Here is a 17,967-nt window from a genome sequence, read left to right on the forward strand (position 1 = left end):
TGTTCTGTGTTCTGTATTGGGTTTATGGTCTGTGCCAGGCTCCTTGATTACCAGCTAGAAGACATACAGACAGTTCAATAAATCAACACAGAGTACTTGGGCTCCTATTCTAAATGTTTATTGTTTATTCAGCCCCTGAGTGCCAGGCACTCAGCTAGGCCCTGGGAATCTGGAGAGGCACAAATATGAATCAGACACAGCTCCACCCTCAAAAAGCCGTTGATCTCATAGAGGAGACAGACAGAGACGCAAATAATTACAATACAAGGCAGAACGTGATTGAGATTTGAAGACGGGTCCAAACAAAGTGTTGTGGGAGCACAGATAAAACAAATAGATTCGACTGTGGGAACTGGAGGAGAATCTCTGAAGGAAATGACATAAGATGATTCCTGGAGGATAAATAGAATTTTAAGAGGTGATGACTCAAGGCTAAGAGATAGTACGGGTAAAGCACGGAGCTGTGAAACTGGATGGCGTATCTGGAGAAAGGGGATTAGTGAAGGTACCTGGAGAGAATGGTGAGAGTTGGGGAACTCAGTGGAAGTTTGCCTTGGGTGGTTATAAACCTGAGTTAAGAGCCAGAAAAGCAAAGAAAAGAAGAGAAAAGAAAAGAAAAGGAAAGAAAAAAAAATTCCAAACAGTACCATCCCTATGGAGCCAGGTCCCTTGGGGACAATATTAGAACGCAGCCTCTACTCTTTGAGGGTCCACAATCCAATGAAGAGGCCAGGCATTCATATAGACCTATGGTAGAAAACAGCACACATCGTATGGTACAATATGCCTGGGCACCATGCTGAGGAGTGAAAGCGGGAAAGCACAAGATATATTATTGATGATTTATTGTTTCTGAGGCCAACTTGGAGCCTTGGTGTATCCCCCACCTCCACTTCAAATATCACCTCCTTCCTACACAAACACTGCCACAAACTACGAACAAATTTCATTCATCAACACTGGTGGTTGGGAATAAAGGGGACAGAGGAGAAAAGATTGGCAAGTGAAAGAACAAGCAATTCATTTTGAGGTTGGAGAATGAGAAAATTAACTGATCATAAATTCCAAATGATTGGTTTTTCTCCTGTTTTATCAGGAATAAAGGACCTGTTCACATTTTTAAAGTAGCACCTCATAGTACGGAATGGAATAAGCAAGCAGGCCAGATTCCTTCTTTGCTTCTGGAAAGGTGTGGGAATAGGAAGTTGTCTGACCCACATAGAGACTCCCTAGGGGACAAAAACCCTTCTCATCATGTATGAGCACATATGTATTTGACAACTTCCTGCTATATTGAAAATAGATGCAATTAAACTATTTAGTAATGACTCATTTTCAGAACCAGGTGCTTATACATCCTTATTATTTTGCCTCTAAGAATTTCATAGACTTGAAAGATAATCCTTAGATGAATTAATGTGGCCCCCAGTAGAGTTCCTTTCTGGACACCATTATGCAAGTCCTCCTGGATGGCCTTAGAGAGGAAGCCCTGGGGAGAGTGTAATTTACTAAGGCTCAACTTCCTTGCTCTCCTTTGGATCTGGTTGGCTAAGGCATCTGCTGCCTTTTAGAGCCTCATTCTTCCCAGTACATTTCCACTGCCCTATACTACAAGGACCAGTGCACCTGCCTTGTATTGGAAAGGAAGTAAATGTCAAAGTGAAAACAAAATAAGGACAATTGGCTCATTCCAAGTTTGTGTGGGACTGGAGTACAATTGCTCTTCCCACTGGGTTGGGGGAGAGGCAGCCACTTGGGGAAGGAGTGTTAAATTGTGGCTTGTGTCCAGATCCACTCCAGCTGTCATCCCTTTAAATCACTCCAAATAATACCACGTTCTTATTTAGAAGTGAATTTTCCAGAGAGCCTACCTTGTGAATAGCAAGGGGAGATCTGCTAGTGAGACCATGTAAGTCACCCTCAACCCCCACTCAAAACTGAATTTGATGTAACAGCAAAGGGTCAGGGCTCCAGAAGATTCCATTTTGCATAAGATGTGATGCCAAGGTTGCAGTGGGGGCATCAAAGATCCCGTGGCACTTCTTAAAGGAGTGTTTGCCCTGACCTGTTTGGCCAAAGTTCACATCTGGTAATTGCATCTGTTGACATGGGCTTCCCTTGTTCTTTCAGCTGCATACAATACTGCCTCTCTCGCATCCTGTCTTAGACTCTTATGTAGTGTTGCTATGTGCTATGTGCTATTAAACAGCAATTGCATTTCACCCAGCGGGGAATGCACATGGAAATCCCTTGGGAGAAGTGGTGCAAGAGAAATGTGGGATCGACAGCGTTTTTTTTCTTTTGTGAGCCAGGAAGTGTAAGTGCAAGAAACAGATCCAAACACTGTGCAGACTCACCGTTAATGTGTACAGCAGAGAAAGAAACGGCCATATGCAAGGCCAGATATGCTAAGGGTCAACAAGACCCCTTCGAGATAGGGAAATGAAAACAGTGTTTTTCAAAAGTAATCTTGGGGGGGTGCCCTGTCTAAGTTCAGAATAATATATAAAGAATTTTGGACTTTTCTGAAAAATAGATAGCTTCTATTGGCACGGGTCTCTGCAGTTTACAAAGTGGTTTTTATATATACAAACATGTTTAATTCCCATAAGCCTGTGGGGTAGATACTACTGTTATCCTAATTTTATAGGCTAGGAATGAGGGATTAATGAGGTTCAGGGATCTGCCTGAAGTTTCACTTCTAGCAAGTGGAGGAAGCAGAGGAGATAAGAATCCAGGTCTTCTGACTCCAAATTCTTTCCTCTTTGCAGCATCCCATAGCTTACTGAGCATCTTGGTTGTGGTGTGATGAATGAGTCATGGATGTGACATACCTTCTTAGGTTACATTTTAAACATTGAGTTACTAGAATTTTTGAGGATTCTGGAAATCCCAGGTATTTTTGACACCTGAAGGTTAGGACCACAATTTCAAAATGTTAATTGTTTTAAAAAATAGAAAGCTTTCTAAAATAGACTTCCTTATCTTATCTGATGGCATTGTACCACAAATGGAGATGCTTTCAGTGGTCACTTTGGTGTCAAAGACTCCTTTTGGGTACTTCTGCCTTCGGCTCTATCCCGGAGGCCTCCAGTCCTCACAGAATAACTCAAATAAGGACTGTCTGGCTGGCCCATATTCATTTTCTGATCACTCCTGCATTATTAGATAAATAATGGTATTTTGCATCCATAAAAGGGTGAGTATATGTTGGAAGTGACTAATTCTACAAGTAAGTAGTTCGTTTATTTGATGGGATCTGTCTGTTCCAATATAAATTCATTGCTGTGAAATATTGGCTGTAAGAGGGATGAGTGTGGCATAGGTGAGAGGTAGAGAAGAGCGCTCACACGTGCTATAGAGGAAAGAAGTATGTAGGAACTGAGCAAAGAAACACATTTCCTCGAGGACAACATAATGTAAAACAAATACTGATAAAAGTGAAAGGCATGAGCACGGAAAAGAGATTTCAGAGGAGTAGTAATTGAGAGTTTTACAAAGTGTCAACTTGCACTTCGTGTGGTTAATGTGTTTCCCAGCTAGGATAAGGAAGGAGTCTGGTAAGACATTGCAGGCTTCCTATTGGGTTTTGACTCTAACGGCAGGCATTTTCATCCAAGGTTGAGTTCCTCCCTTGTTGCATTGACTAGTATTTCTCCCATCTTTGCGAAGATATTTTTAATCACTTTATTGAGATATAATTTACATTTCATAAAATTCACCCATTAGAAATGTACATACAGTCTGAAGAATTTTAGTAAATGTATACAATCGTGCGACCATCACCCCAATCCAATTCGGAACATTTCCATCAGCCCAACGAGTTCCTCCATTCCTGTTTGTGGTGACTTTGAATTATACAAGATCTGGTCTTCCGTGTCTACCTTTTTTCACTTAGCATAACGTTTTGAGGTTCATATATGTTGTAGCATGTATCAACATTTTATTGCTGAGTAGTATTTCCGTGTCTGGATATATACCACATTGTGCTTATCCATTCACCAGTTGATGGGCATTTGGATCATTTCCAGATTTGGACTACTATAAATAATGCTGCTATGAACATTCACTTAAAAAGTCTTTGTGTGGACATATGTTTTAATTTCTTTTGGGTAAGTACCAAGGAGGGTCATATGATAAATATACATTTAACTTTTTAAGAAACTGATAAACTGTTTCCTAAAGTCGTCGTACCATTTTCTATTCCCTCAAGCAATGTATAAGGGTTCTAATTTGTCCACATCAGATGCAACACTTGGTATTGTCATTCTTTGAGTACAGACTTTCCGGTGGATAGGTAATAGTATCTCATTGTGGTTTTAATTTGCATTTCCCTACCAAATCATGATAGTAAACATCTTTTTCTGTGTTTTTTGGCCACTTGTATATCTTCTTTGATGAAGTGGATTATCATTTTGCATGGATATTATATAGTTTAAATAAAGGGGGAGAAGTGGAAAGAATGTGACTATGGTGGGAAAGTTTTGTACTCCTCCCTACTACTATTAATTAGCCTATGTTTTCCTTTGTAGTTGTTTTGGGGGGGTTGTTTATATTTGTTTTGTTTTGAATAAATAGAGGATGGAAATGGTCTATAAGTAATTCACTGGTTTAAACAGAATTTCTGAAGACATTGATAATCCTCTAAGTTTGGTGAGACTAGAGTTTCTCTGCTCCAGAGCAGAGATAAAGTTATCTTAAGTTACATTGTGTGACATGTTACGGAATGCTTTCACTTGTCTGATCTCATTGATCCCTCACAGTTGCTCTATGAGGTGCTACAGTCAGCCTTCTGTATCTTCAGGTTCTGCATCCGTGGATACAACCAACCTTAAATCGAAAGTACTCAGAAAAAAAATTCCAGGAAGTGCCAAAAAGCAAAGCTTGAATTTGCTGTGCATGGGCAACTATTTATAAAGCATTTATTTTATATTTACAACTATTTACATTGTATTCAGTATTCTAAGTAATCTATAGATGATTTAAAGTATATAGGAAGATGTGCATAAGTTGTATGCAAATACTACACAATTTTATATAAGGGACTTGAGCACCCAAGGATCTTGGCATCCACATGGGATCCTAGAGCCAATACTCCGTGGATCCAGAAAGATGACTGCACTTTTATTATCTGCTTTTTACAGATGTGACTCTGATTAAGGAAGTGGCTTGTACAAGTATAATCAGTTAGTAAGCTGGTAGAGCTGAGTTTTGACCCCAGGTCTGGCTCCTAATCCTCTACTCTTTCCACTACATCAGGCAGCCAAGCTTTAAGGTCCACTCTGGTTTTGTGTATCAGAATTGTGGCAAAGCCCAGACCAACACCTTCAGGATATCACTTGTGGGAATGGCTGCTGGACAAACTTTCAGGAAGGATTTCCTCCTTTACCTGATTGAATGGTTTTGCCCATTTTCCCTCAGCCCAGATGTCTGGGTCTCTGTATTATGGACAACCTGATTGTAATCTGGAAACAATGAGGACTCAGAACATCTGTTGAGAAGAGGAAATCTAATAGATGAAATGGCATATTCTGATTGGAGATTATTTTGGGAACAAATCAGTTTACATAAAACCAACTAAACAATGTTTAATTAACAAAATCCTAAGTTGTAGGGTCAAAGTATTGTCAAAAAATTAAATGAAGAAATGAGAATACTAATGTCTATATTACTGGGAAAATAATTTTTTAACTTTTATAATATTCAGTGGCCCCTAAGGTTTTAAGAATGTTTTATTATAGGAGTTTGGGTAACAGTTCTGCGTCATTCAAGGAACATTTTTAAACATTTTGTCTGTCTTGACTCATAAATCACTGAAAATGCACCAGAATTTCAGTATTTTTGTATCCATATGAAGACTCCCAAACTGCCTCACATACTCAGATATAGCATTCACACACGTGTACACACACACACACACACACCCCCATCCTTTGCTAGATGATATGCCTTCGTTGGGTTGGAAAATATGGCTATTGTTACTGGAGTATGCAAAAGAAATAGAAAACGCTGTCTCTTCCCCTAAAGAGCTTGTAAGTTGTGAAGCAGTCAGTATTCACACATAGGGAACAACTAGAAAATATACAAATTAGAACTTAAGAAACTGCTAAATCGAGCACAAAAACATAAGAGTTGTAAGAAGGGAAGGATCACTAGAAGCTAAATGCTATGGCCAAAGCAACTAGCACAATACTGGCACCCGATTTATTTATCATCAACTATATGAAACTTAAAAAATTACATAATACAGGTTCATTGTAGAAATTTAGAAATTACAGATAAATGAAAAATAAATTAATCTACTCCTAATCCTATTATCCAGAGATAACCACTGTTTGGACATATACTGTATATTGTGTTGCTTTCAAACTAGTAAATGTTAACTTCTTTTAAAATAAACAGACAAAAACTCCTCTATCCTGAAAAGCAATCGTTATCATTCATTCGCTCTAGCAGTATGTCCCGAAGTGTGTTCCCCAGACTTTAATTGATATGATTTTTTTAAAGCAGCCCTCCAGCAGGCATATGAAAAGATGCTCAAAATCATTAATCATTAGGGAAATGCAAATCAAAACCGCAATGAGATACCATCTTTTGGGATGCTTACTATCAATAAAAACAGAAAATAACAAATGTTGGCAAGAACGTGGAGAAATTGGGACCCTTGTGCACTGTTGGTGGGAATGTAGAATGGTGCAACCACTGTGGAAAACAATACAGTGATTCCTCAAAAAGTTAAAAGCAAAATTACCATATGATACAGCAATTCCATTTCTGGGTATATACCCCAAAGAATTGAAAGCAAAATCTCAAAAAGATATCGGTACACCTATGTTTATAGCACCATTATTACAATAGCCAAGAGGTGGACACCCCAAGTGTCCACCAGTGGATGAACAGATAAACCAAATGTGGTGTGTACATGCAGTGAAATACTATTCAAGCTAGAAGGAAATCCTCTCCCTTGCTACAACATGGATGAACCTTGAAGACATTATGCTGGGTGAAATAAGCCACAAAAGGACAGATTCTGTATGATTATACTTACATGAATTAGAGACAGAAAGTAGAATGGTGGTTGCCAGGGGCTGGGGGGGTGGTGGGAAGTTATTATTTAATGGATACAGAGTTTCAGTTTTGCAAGACGAAAATGATCTGGAGATTGGTTGCACAGCCATGTGAGCATACATTAACACAACTGAACTTATACATTGAAAAATGGTTAAGGTGGTTAATTTTATGTTATGTGTATTTTACCACAATTTAAAATTTTTTCAAAAGCATTCCATATGCTCAAATAAGGAAACAGTAGATTGAACAAAATTAATTTAGTTTGTTTACAGCAAGACGTAGAACCTCTGCTATGCTAATGTGCATTATCCTCTCCAAGAAGAGATGTAACATAGAGAGTTTTCCCAACTTAACTGACCATGGATCTCTTTTTCCAAAGTATTGTGGAACTAGGGAAAGTATATTCAGGAATTCACCTTAGGAAATGTTATTATAAAATGTTGGTGATTTAACCTCTTACCTCTCCAACAGACATTTTATTTCAAGAAGACACATGGGATGATCAATGTTTATCCCAAAGAAATATGTCTAGAGATAGAATGTCAAGCCCCCCAAGTGCTCAAGAAGGAAAAGATTTGGGGGCACAGAGCCCCATAGCACCTCTCAGATCTCTGCTTGTCAACAGCCAACTCTTCTGCCTGCCTGCAAGGTCAGCCTTGCATTTTGGCAATTGAGAGACGAGGCCATGAAATTTAGAAAGTGATTTTTAAGGGGGAACAATCTTTGCTATCTAATTGTAAAGTTTCATGACTTCATTAAGGCATCCAGTCATTCCAGTATAGAGAGCAGGCGCTTCCAAGTAAGAACTTTAATGCAGTGCTGGAAACTTTGGATGACAGGATTCCGGTCAAGGGAAAGATAATTCTCCGGGTTAAATATCTTCATATGTAATTCAAAACGAGAGGTTGCTAGTAGGTTTAAATGTACTATAGTTGAGTTAAAGGAGGATGTCATGGTTAAAAGCCAAGAATTTCCTCTAGGAGCAGGTGAAAAAACAGCTGACATTCCTGATTGTTTTTCTAAGTGTTTAAAATGATTTTTCCAGACCTAAAGCCTGTAAGCATTTTATTAACATTTGATTAGCAATTATTTCTTACTGTGTTGAAGTTGGAGTTAGATCAGATTTCCGTGCATCGCCACCAAAAAAAAAAAAAAAAAAAATCCAAATCCTGAGCCCTCAACACTCAACTCTCTTTCACAAAGAATCATTCCAAAGTAATTTCCCCTTTTCCTCTCCTTAGTGATCTCAAAAAATCATAGACTGTCAGAGCTAGGCAAGACTTAGAACTTATGCAGTTTAACTCCCTCCTTGTATATATGGGGAAACCAAGGCCCAGAGAGTGGTAGAGCTGAGAACACCTGACTGTTCCTTGCAATATACTAGGCTACCCCATTAGAAGATTATCTGTAAGGGCCCAATATAGCTATGACTCCAAGTCACACTTGTTTATAATTTATTAGACAAGCAAATAACAGGGGTTTTTATTTGAACGCCAGAATGCAATTTCTCTTAGGGAATACAATTTGTAGGCTGAGCGTGAAACTTAAAACCTGAAATAAATCAGTGTTCACAGCATGTAAGAATGTACAGTCAACTATAATGTGACATTTTGTTTTATGTGTAAACATATAGCAATTAGGTCAGATATATCCACCGGAATTACTTGGTGGCTTTGATTTGCGCAGATGCCCATAGCAGATTTATTCAGATTCTGAAGGGAATTGTTATTGTGAATTACTAAGTTTTATAGGAACTCTCTATGACACACCCTGTTTGTAAATGATACACAGACTATGTAGCTAAATAAAAACCAGGAAATAGTTGACTTGGGAAAGTTTGGTTGAAATATAAAAGAGATAAAATGTGTGTTGCTAAAAAAAATAAGGGGGATACTTTTTGATAATGATCATATTCACTTGCTAATTAACATATTGGTGTGTTTGTATTTAAGGCCATATGCTATTCACCAGTTGAAAAGCTGTCAGCAATCAACTAATTATTAGGATGACAGTTCTGATGTCAACCAGTGGTTTATTTCATTGTTCTCTTCAGTGATTCTTAGTACATTAGAATAGTCAGAATTGAGACATGCCGGTTTCAATAGTTTCTTGGGAGAAGCCATCGACTACATTAACACCCCCATTGGTTTATGAATGCAAATGTTGAAATAGGTACAGTCTAGTTATTTTAAGATACCTAAACTTTAGCTATACAACAACTTCAAATGGAAAAGTTATAAACAACAGTAACAACAGTGGCCGTAAGGATGGAGTTAAGGATTGTTAAAATGCCTAAACCATCAACCCTCAAAGTCAAACTTAATGGAAGATAAACTTAAGCCATATTCTCCCTCTGTCCTAGACTCCAGGCTCCTGGTGTGATTGGACTGATGTCAAAAAGGTGCAGTTGGCGGGAGGGTATAGCTCAGTGGTAGAGCACATGCTTAGCATGCACGAGGTCCTGGGTTCAATCCCCAGTACCTCTGTTAAAAAAACAAACAAACAATAAACAAACCTAATTACCCCCCCCCAAAAGGTGCAGTGGTGCAAGCAGGAAGCCTAGGCAGCTCTTTCATTAAGAGAATGAATGGCTTGGTAAGCATTGTACTACTACAGCCGTTGCCCACAAGGCACTATGTTAACTCAGAGCCCAGGGAGGCAGCCTCCATTTCCCCATAGAGAGATTGCCCACAGAATCATTTGCTTCTCTTTACATACTTGGAATGTATTTCAAATTTGCCATTTTTCTGCTTTTGTGAAAATAGGCTCCAAAATATTACATGTGGTGTCCTAAGGTACCTGTGGATTAGAACCGATAAGCCTTTGAATAATCCAGTCAGGTTTAGAAGTAGGCCTTTGTTGAATTTGGGCTTATCAGACAGAAAGCCAGCACCATAAAGGAAAGAGGGTAGCCATGTTCAAAAACATCAGATGGCAATATTTCTCTTGTAAGATGAAGCCGGAAATGTGATGGAAATTTCAGAAATATAACAACCACATATGCCAAGTTTCCCACTTGGTATCCAGGGAGTCATTCACACAGCCCTACTACTGTTAACAGTAGGAGTGAATTTACCTCCCCCAGGAAACCATAACCTTCCAATATAGTATTCATGGTTTAGGAATCATTTTGATTTTCTACCTCAAGAATTCAGCCAAATGACAAGTATTTACTAAATGCTTTTTTCCAGTGTTTCTTCATGTGCAGGCCCCTGCTGTATCAGAACAAGCTACACTGCACCTTGATGGCCCTTCTTGCATGACTCACTTTGCACAGTCTGAACGAGAACTGAAAGCCAGTCTGTATCCTGAGACTTTGATGTAATAAGATAATTGACATGCTGTTATTTTAGTTTTTAGGCATGTTGAAATAGAAAAATAAAATAAAGATTTTTCCTTAAAATTATTCCAAGAAAATACCTTTTCACAGGAGGAGACACCAACTCATATCTTTAAAGAGTAGAATTTTTCAATAACCTCTTTAATGCCAACAATAGGAATTATATCTTGGGGTGGTAAAATCTTCCAGTGGTTGGTTCCCTTTTTTCGCTTTTTATTGAGATAAAATACACATATGATAAAATTTACCATATTAAAATATATGATCTACTAGTTATTAGTAAATTGACCAAGTTTTGCAACCATCACCACTATCTGGTTCCAGAACATTTTCATCACCCCAAAAAAGAAACCCCATACCTATTAGCAGTCACTTCCCATTCTCCCCTCCCCTAGCCCCTGGCAACCACTAAACTGTGTTCCATTTCTATGAATTCACCTATTCTGAATTTTTTATATAAATAGCATCATATACTCTGTGGTCCTTTTGACTAGCTTCTTTCACTCAGCATAATGTTTTCAAGGTTCATCCATGTTGCAGTGTGCAGCAATACTTCATTCTTTTTTATGGCTGAATAATATTCCATTGTGCAGATATACCACATTTTGTGTATCCATTGATCCATTGATGGGCATTTGGGTTGTTCCTACCTTTTGACTATTATGAATACTGCTATAAACATTTGTGTACAGGTATCTGTTGGAGTCCTTGACTTCAATTCTTTTGTGTATATACCTAGGAGTGGAATTGCTGGATCATATGATAATTTTATATTTATCATATATAATTATATATATTATATATATAATTTCATTAAGCTATATGTAATAATTTAACTTATTGAAGAAATACCAAACTGTTTTGACAATAGCTGTACCATTTTACATTCCCACCAACATTGTATGAGGATCCCCCATTTTCCATAGCCTAACACTTGTTATTTTGTGATTATTATTATTATTGCCATCTTAGTGGTTGTGAAGCGATATCTCACTGTGGTTTTGATTTTCATTTCACTAATGACTCATGATGTTGAATATCTTTTCATCGGCCACTTCTATATCTTCTTTAGATGTTTATTCAGATTCTCTTTGCATTTTTAAAATTGGGTTGTCCTTTCATTTTTGACTTACAAGAGTTCTTTCCATATTCTGGATACAAGACCTCTATCAGATATGTGACAAAAAAATGTTTGAAGTCTATGAGTTGTCTTTTCACTTTTTTAATGGCATATTTTGATGCACGTAATTTTCATTTTGATGAAGTTCAGCTTATCTATCTTTTTCCTTTGTCACTCATGCTTTTGCATCAGCCAAGTTCACAAAGATTTACCCCTGTGTCTTTTCCTAAGAGCTTTATAGTTTTAACTCTTCATTTTGGCCTTCAGTCCACTTTGAGTTAATTTTTGTGTGTGGTATGAGATAGGGGTCAAAAATTATTCTTTTGTATGTAGATATTCAGTTTCCTCAGCACTAAATAGTTTACAGTGTTGTTTAAGTCTTTTATTTCCTATTAATATTCTGTCTAGTTGCGCTATCCATGATTAAAAATGGGGTATTGATATATATAAAGTTGTTATTTTTAAATTGCCTATTTTCCTTTCAATTCTGTCAGTTTCTGCTTCATGTCTTTTCAAGCTCTGTTGTTAGGTGCATATACATTTATCATTGTAAATGATTGGTATTGACCCTCAATCTTTTGAAAAGTGCCATTCTTTGTCTATAGTACCAACTTTTGTCTGAAAATATATCTTGTCTGATATTAGTATGGCCACTCTAGTTCTGTTTTAGTTACTGTTTGCATGGTATATTTTTCCATCTTTTTACTTTCAAACTATTCTTGTTGTTGAATGTGAAGTATATTTCCTATAGGCAGCATATAATTAAGATCTGCCCTTAGGACAGCTTAATCCATTTACAGCTGATGTAATTACTGATGTAATAGGATTTACATTGGTCATTTTGCTATTTCTTTTCTATATATCTTATGTATCTTTTTTCCCTCTATTCCTCCATTACTGGCTTCTTTTGCATAAAATGTTTTCTGGTTTATCGTTTAATTCTTTTGCCATTTATTTTATTATGTTTTAAAAATTATTTTATTAGTGGTTGCCCTGTGGATTACAATTAACATCTTGATTTATAACAATCTAGTTTGGATTAATACCAATTTAACATGGCTACTGTATGGCTTTGTTCCCCCTCCCCTTCTTTGTGCTGTTGTTGTTATACAGTTTATATATATCTTTATAAGCCCATCCACATATATTTATAATTATTGCTTTATGTAATTGTCCTTTAAAAGCAATAGGAAAAAATATTTATTAAGCAAAAATACAAAAGTAATAATAATTACCTATGGAGTTACCTTTACTAGTTTTTCTCATTTCTTTCTGTAGCTTTTGGGTTACTGTCTGGCATCCTTTCATTTTGGCTGAAAGGGTTCCCTTTAGCATTTCTCACAACGCATGTCTAACAGTGACAAATTCCTTTAGCTTTGGTGTGTCTGGGAATGTCTTAATTTCTGCTTCATTTTTTGAAGGACAGTTTTGCCCAGTATGGAATTCTTGGTTGATTTTCTTTTTCTTTCAATGTTTTGAATATGTTACCCCACTGCCTCTGGGCTTCTTGGTTTTTGATGAGAAATGGGCTGTTGATCCTGTTGAGTATTACTTACATGTGATGAATTGCTTCTTTCACTGCTTTCATGATTCTCTTTGTCTTTGAGTTTAAACACAGAGCTGTGAGAAATAATAGGTTTGGATAATTATTTAGCATAGAGCTAGAAAGTGGAATTTCACAAATCAATACAGTGAATGAGTGTCCTCCTCTAAAAGCAAGGCAGTATTTCTAAGTGTGAATGCTTGGCCTGTATTGTCTTAATGACAAAAGTGAAGGAACCATTTTCCCAGTTGAGTTGACGGAAAATAAATCTTATTTACTTATGACTATTTCTGGCTGTTGTAACTAGAATAAGACACAGAAGTCAAGCTGGGGTGAGGTAGAGTAGGGACATGCTTTGGGAAGAAGAAAAACTTGATTAGTAGCAACAACAGCCTCCTGAAAACCCCTGTGGCCCCCTCGGTTTATATTACTAACTGAGGCAGTTTATAAATTTATTTTCCATTACTTAAGGTATCTGGAGAAGTGTGAGTACCTAAGTGTGAATTTGTTGGGCACTTTGTCCCTGATGTTGTGGTGGTACATTTATAGTAGAAGGTCTCTGCACTGTTAACTCACAGATGATGATGTTGGATTTCAGTTCAAACTTGTGGAATCGTTACATACAACTTCTCTGATGGTTACACTGTATGTGTTCCTGTTTCTTTCTGGAAACATGAAAACACAAGATGTGGACCAAATGAAATGTCAGGGTAGTCCTTAAATATAGTTGCTATTTAAAGATGTATAAATTATAACCACCCCACCAAATTTAATTTTTGGGACAGCAACGTATTGGAAACTTCAGTTTAGTTGAAAGCCACCGTAACTTAGGAATTCACCATTTGTTTTAACAAAATGGATCAAATGCTTAAATGTGTATAAGTAAAGAGAGTAGGAAACAAAACAGAATTATGTTTAATTGAATGCAAGGATTTCAGTATGATTAAGCCTCTCTTAAGATGTTTCCAACTAGAATTTCTTGGGAATAGACAGGAAGAGATAAATGGGACAAAATAAGGAAGTACCTATACTTTGGCAGGTGGATTTATCCACCTAATCAGGAGTGGACAGGATGAGGCCTTTGTAAGGTTTTATTCCACTACTTTTCAAATCTTCTAGAGAAGAGCTCCTTGTGGACTATATATTTCTTGAGGGCAGGCTCCATGTTCTATTGCCAACTCTTACTCATGCCAACCTGGCAATTGGTTGCCACCTGTTCTCAGGGGCCATGCTGTCCTCTTCCTAGGCTGTGATTTGACCAGGTTTGGCTAAGGATCCAGGAAGAAGCTTATTGCCCCCTGCTTCCTGGACCTAAAGACATTTTGCAACTCTCAAGTCCCTTTGCCTCTCTCTTATCAGACCTGCCCTCAACTGATTCTCTGGTGATATCCCCAAGGATTCGGCAGAAAGCTAGCATCACTTGTAGCACTGGTGTGTTGAAAAGCTCTGCCAACGATTGTCTGGGTGGGCTTGCTGTGCTCATCTGTAAAATGGGATTGGACCATATATTCTCTCAAGTCCTTTCTAACTCACTTACCATTTTAAGTCTATGACCCAATTCCTTTAGTAACATGTTGAATATGGTGCTGGAAACTTCTAGATGCTTAATACATCCAATATCTCCATTTCTCATATTGGCCATCATTCTCTGGGAAGTAGGTTCTCTGCTTTCCAAATATCTCCTTACCTGTTGCATCTAGGAAGGGCATGCAAGTTAATTTCTTCAAAGATTAAAATTACCATGGCTGTATCCAGAAGTATCTTGAACAAACATGGTGTTCAGAATGTGTGCATATTACCTGGTATATCAAAAGAGTTTAAACATTGTGGGGGAGGGAAACAGGTATTTATTTAACAAAATGTTAATTGAATATGACTAAAAGGAGTCTCAGATGATGGTGAAGAAGCCCATGTTAGAACTGGTAAAGACATTCTTACCTACTGAGCTCAGTGAAGAGAAACAAAGAAAAATGAAACTATAAATGTGTGTTGGCTGCAGCCTGTTATAAGCTATGCTTTTCGCCTCCCACACTCATATTGTCCTATGCCTGCCACTCTATCACTACCATCATCACCAAATAGTTTTGTGGGATAGGGCAGGAGTCCAGGTAAGACAGCCAACCAAGCCCTCCAGTCCTAGGAGTAAGCAAAATACGCACACCCCATCCACCAAAGAAGGCCAGCGGAAAAAAAAATTTCACCATAATCTCTAGGACATACACGTCGACAAAAGAGCACAGAATCAAGCTCTGCCCAACACTGAGCACAAGTTAGTTGGACTTGGTTACATGCTGCTCTTCCCACACCTTGTGGTTAAATTCTAATAAGCTTCCTAGGAAAAACAAGGGACCCATCTAAGGAATGGATTCCTAGGCAGAGCCAATAGGAGAAATGCTTGATGAGGTTTGGAACTTAAGAATAAGAAGCAATGATGAGAGAGACCCAGATGGGAATGAAAATGATTGTATCTGTAGTAGACTCCAACTCTACGCTTAACTTCGGGGAAGTGAAATTAATCTAAGATATGCTCCCAGATGGCAAGCATTTAGATATACTAAATTAGTGAGTGTTTTATTTAGAGGATGAAAGGTGAAAGTGAAGTTTAGCCAAACTTCAAATAGAAATTATTTGTAAGTATAGACAATCAACCCAGCAGAAAATTCTGCAACTGGAATTTCTGAAAGTAGAATTGACTAAGCCAAAATTGGGAGAATGATCATCACTATCACTAAGAAGTAGATGTAACATGGCTGTGATTTTCTTAAAAGACCAACTGACTGAGCATGCGATTCCAACAAGGTCGTGAATATATTCAAAGTATTAATGGCCAAGCTTGAGTTACACTGCAGTGTTCAGTGATTTCCTTTAAAACACTTGTTCTAAGCAGTTGCCAAAAAAGTAGGGCTCGAATTCCTTCACTATTGGAGAATAGCAGCAGTTCCATTTCACATTCCTTCATCCACTGTTTGACCACTCCATTCAAGCCGCTCAGGTACGGAAAGGAAAACTACACCTCGATAAGGAAGGACTTAATCATTTAGTAGTTGTAGTATGCAGCTAGGGTTGTCAATGGCTGTCAAAAAATTCCAATGCTCTAATTGTCTTCTGTGACCCAAGCGTTACAAAACCTATACATGGTGGATTTAGAAAGAGCCAGTTGTCCTAGCATCCTCAGTGCTGTATTCATCACATAAAGCACTGTTTTAGGACACATCTCAGTTTTCCATATTTAGAAGAATTACCCAAGTATTTTTTAGTTAATCTTCACTTAAGGAGTAAGGCTAAAAAGTATACAAGGGTATCATTCTTTTGTTTCTTCTATTTCAACCTTTTGAAAGTATGTGATTAGATAAGAATATTAAACGAATATCATTCATGCTTCCTGTTTCCTGTAGCAGCCCATTTTCCCCCTTAGAAGTCTATAACCTAAAACTTGGAAACGGAAAGGTTTGAAGCTCTCTGACCTCCAAGGAAATAATAATTAGAAACTCAGAATCTAGTTTTTCATCAAGTCTCAGCTAATTAATTTGTACCAGATTCACCAGGCCATTTATTACACTTCAGAATAATACAATGCCACCTTAATTATCTGAAACATATTTGAAAATTCATTCATATTTTCCAAATAGTACATTAGAGAAGGAAAACAGTCTTCACTGAAAACCTCTTTCTAAATCCTGATCTAGACCTAGTCTTTAAAGGAAGGAAGCTTTGACAGGAAAACTAGAGACATCTCATTAACCCTTGATGGACCAGATGCCTTCTGGAAGATACCTCACCATCTCCTCCAGCCACTGAGGCTGACGCTTAAAGCCCTGTGCTTGATGACATAGCTGCTGTGGTTGCTACACAGAGGGTATTTTTAGAGGCAAGAATTCTCATTTCCCAAAAGTATAACCACAAAATATCTATTTGGAATGAATCAGATTTATACACTAGGACAGTAGTCAGTGCTCACATTATGTCTGGGCAACCTCAGTTCCCTGAGGGAACATGCAGTATCTTGGCATCCTCTAGCCCTGGGACCCTGACCCTCTGTCAGTGGCCCTCATCTAACTGAGGCAATATTTTTGGAAACCGGGCAGTTCTGTGGGATTTCACAAATGTCTTCGAAATAAGTTTTCCTTCCGCGAAAAGTTATATTTCATCCTTGAGGCTTTTCATGATTTAAAACTGACAAAGGGCCCCTCTCTTCCTCGGTACTACCTACAGAGGCAGCAGCAGCTGTCTCCTAGTCGGCATCATGGCCACCCTCAGACCCCTCGTGAAGCCCAAGATCGTCAAAAAGAGGACCAAGAAGTTCATCCGGCACCAGTCAGACCGATATGTCAAATTAAGCGGTACTGGTTGAACCCAGAGGCATTGACAACAGGGTGCACAGGAGATTCAAGGGCCAGATCTTGGTGCCCAGTATCAGTTATGGGAGCAACAAGAAAACAAAGCACATGCTGCCCAGCGGCTTTCGCAAGTTCCTGGTCCACAGCGTCAAGGAGCTTGAAGTGCTGCTGATGTGCAACAAATCTTACTGTGCTAGATTGCTCAGTGTCTCCTCCAAGAACTGCAAAGCCACTGTGGAGAAAGCAGCCCAGCTGGCCACCAGAGTCACCAATCCCAACACCAGGCTGCACAGTGAAAAAAAACAAATGAATAGCAGCCTGTGTGCACATTGTATCTCTGTTAATAAAATCATGAAACAACAACCACGGCAAAAAACTGACATAGGGGCAAAAAGCCACTCATCTTCAACAATGATGGTAGCCAGGGTCAGATGCCTTCAGAGGGAAGTTGGAGTTGGTGGCCTGCAAGGCTATGCTACCTGGCCGATAGGCCTGATCTAGCCAGCTTCTGGAGGCTTGGCCAGCCTTGACTCCAGCCTCATAACCAGGACTATAC

At 38.3% G+C, this 17,967-nt stretch overlaps 1 protein-coding gene and 1 long non-coding RNA gene across 3 annotated transcripts in view; one reads left to right on the forward strand and one right to left on the reverse strand.

Annotated features, from left to right (window-relative positions):
* The window catches only part of GPC3 (glypican 3), a 371,347-nt gene that overhangs the window by 293,098 nt on the left and 60,282 nt on the right, over nt 1-17,967 (forward strand). The gene's annotated exons all lie outside the window — the stretch shown is intronic.
* On the reverse strand, nt 1,696-17,615 carry LOC116661836. Its single transcript, XR_004317821.1, has 3 exons — nt 17,505-17,615; nt 8,827-8,829; nt 1,696-1,729 (listed from the first exon to the last, which is right to left on the reverse strand). It is a non-coding gene; the product is annotated as an uncharacterized LOC116661836 (long non-coding RNA).

This window comes from Camelus ferus, chromosome X (genome assembly GCF_009834535.1).
Source record: "Camelus ferus isolate YT-003-E chromosome X, BCGSAC_Cfer_1.0, whole genome shotgun sequence".
Taxonomy (NCBI): Eukaryota; Metazoa; Chordata; class Mammalia; order Artiodactyla; family Camelidae; genus Camelus; species Camelus ferus.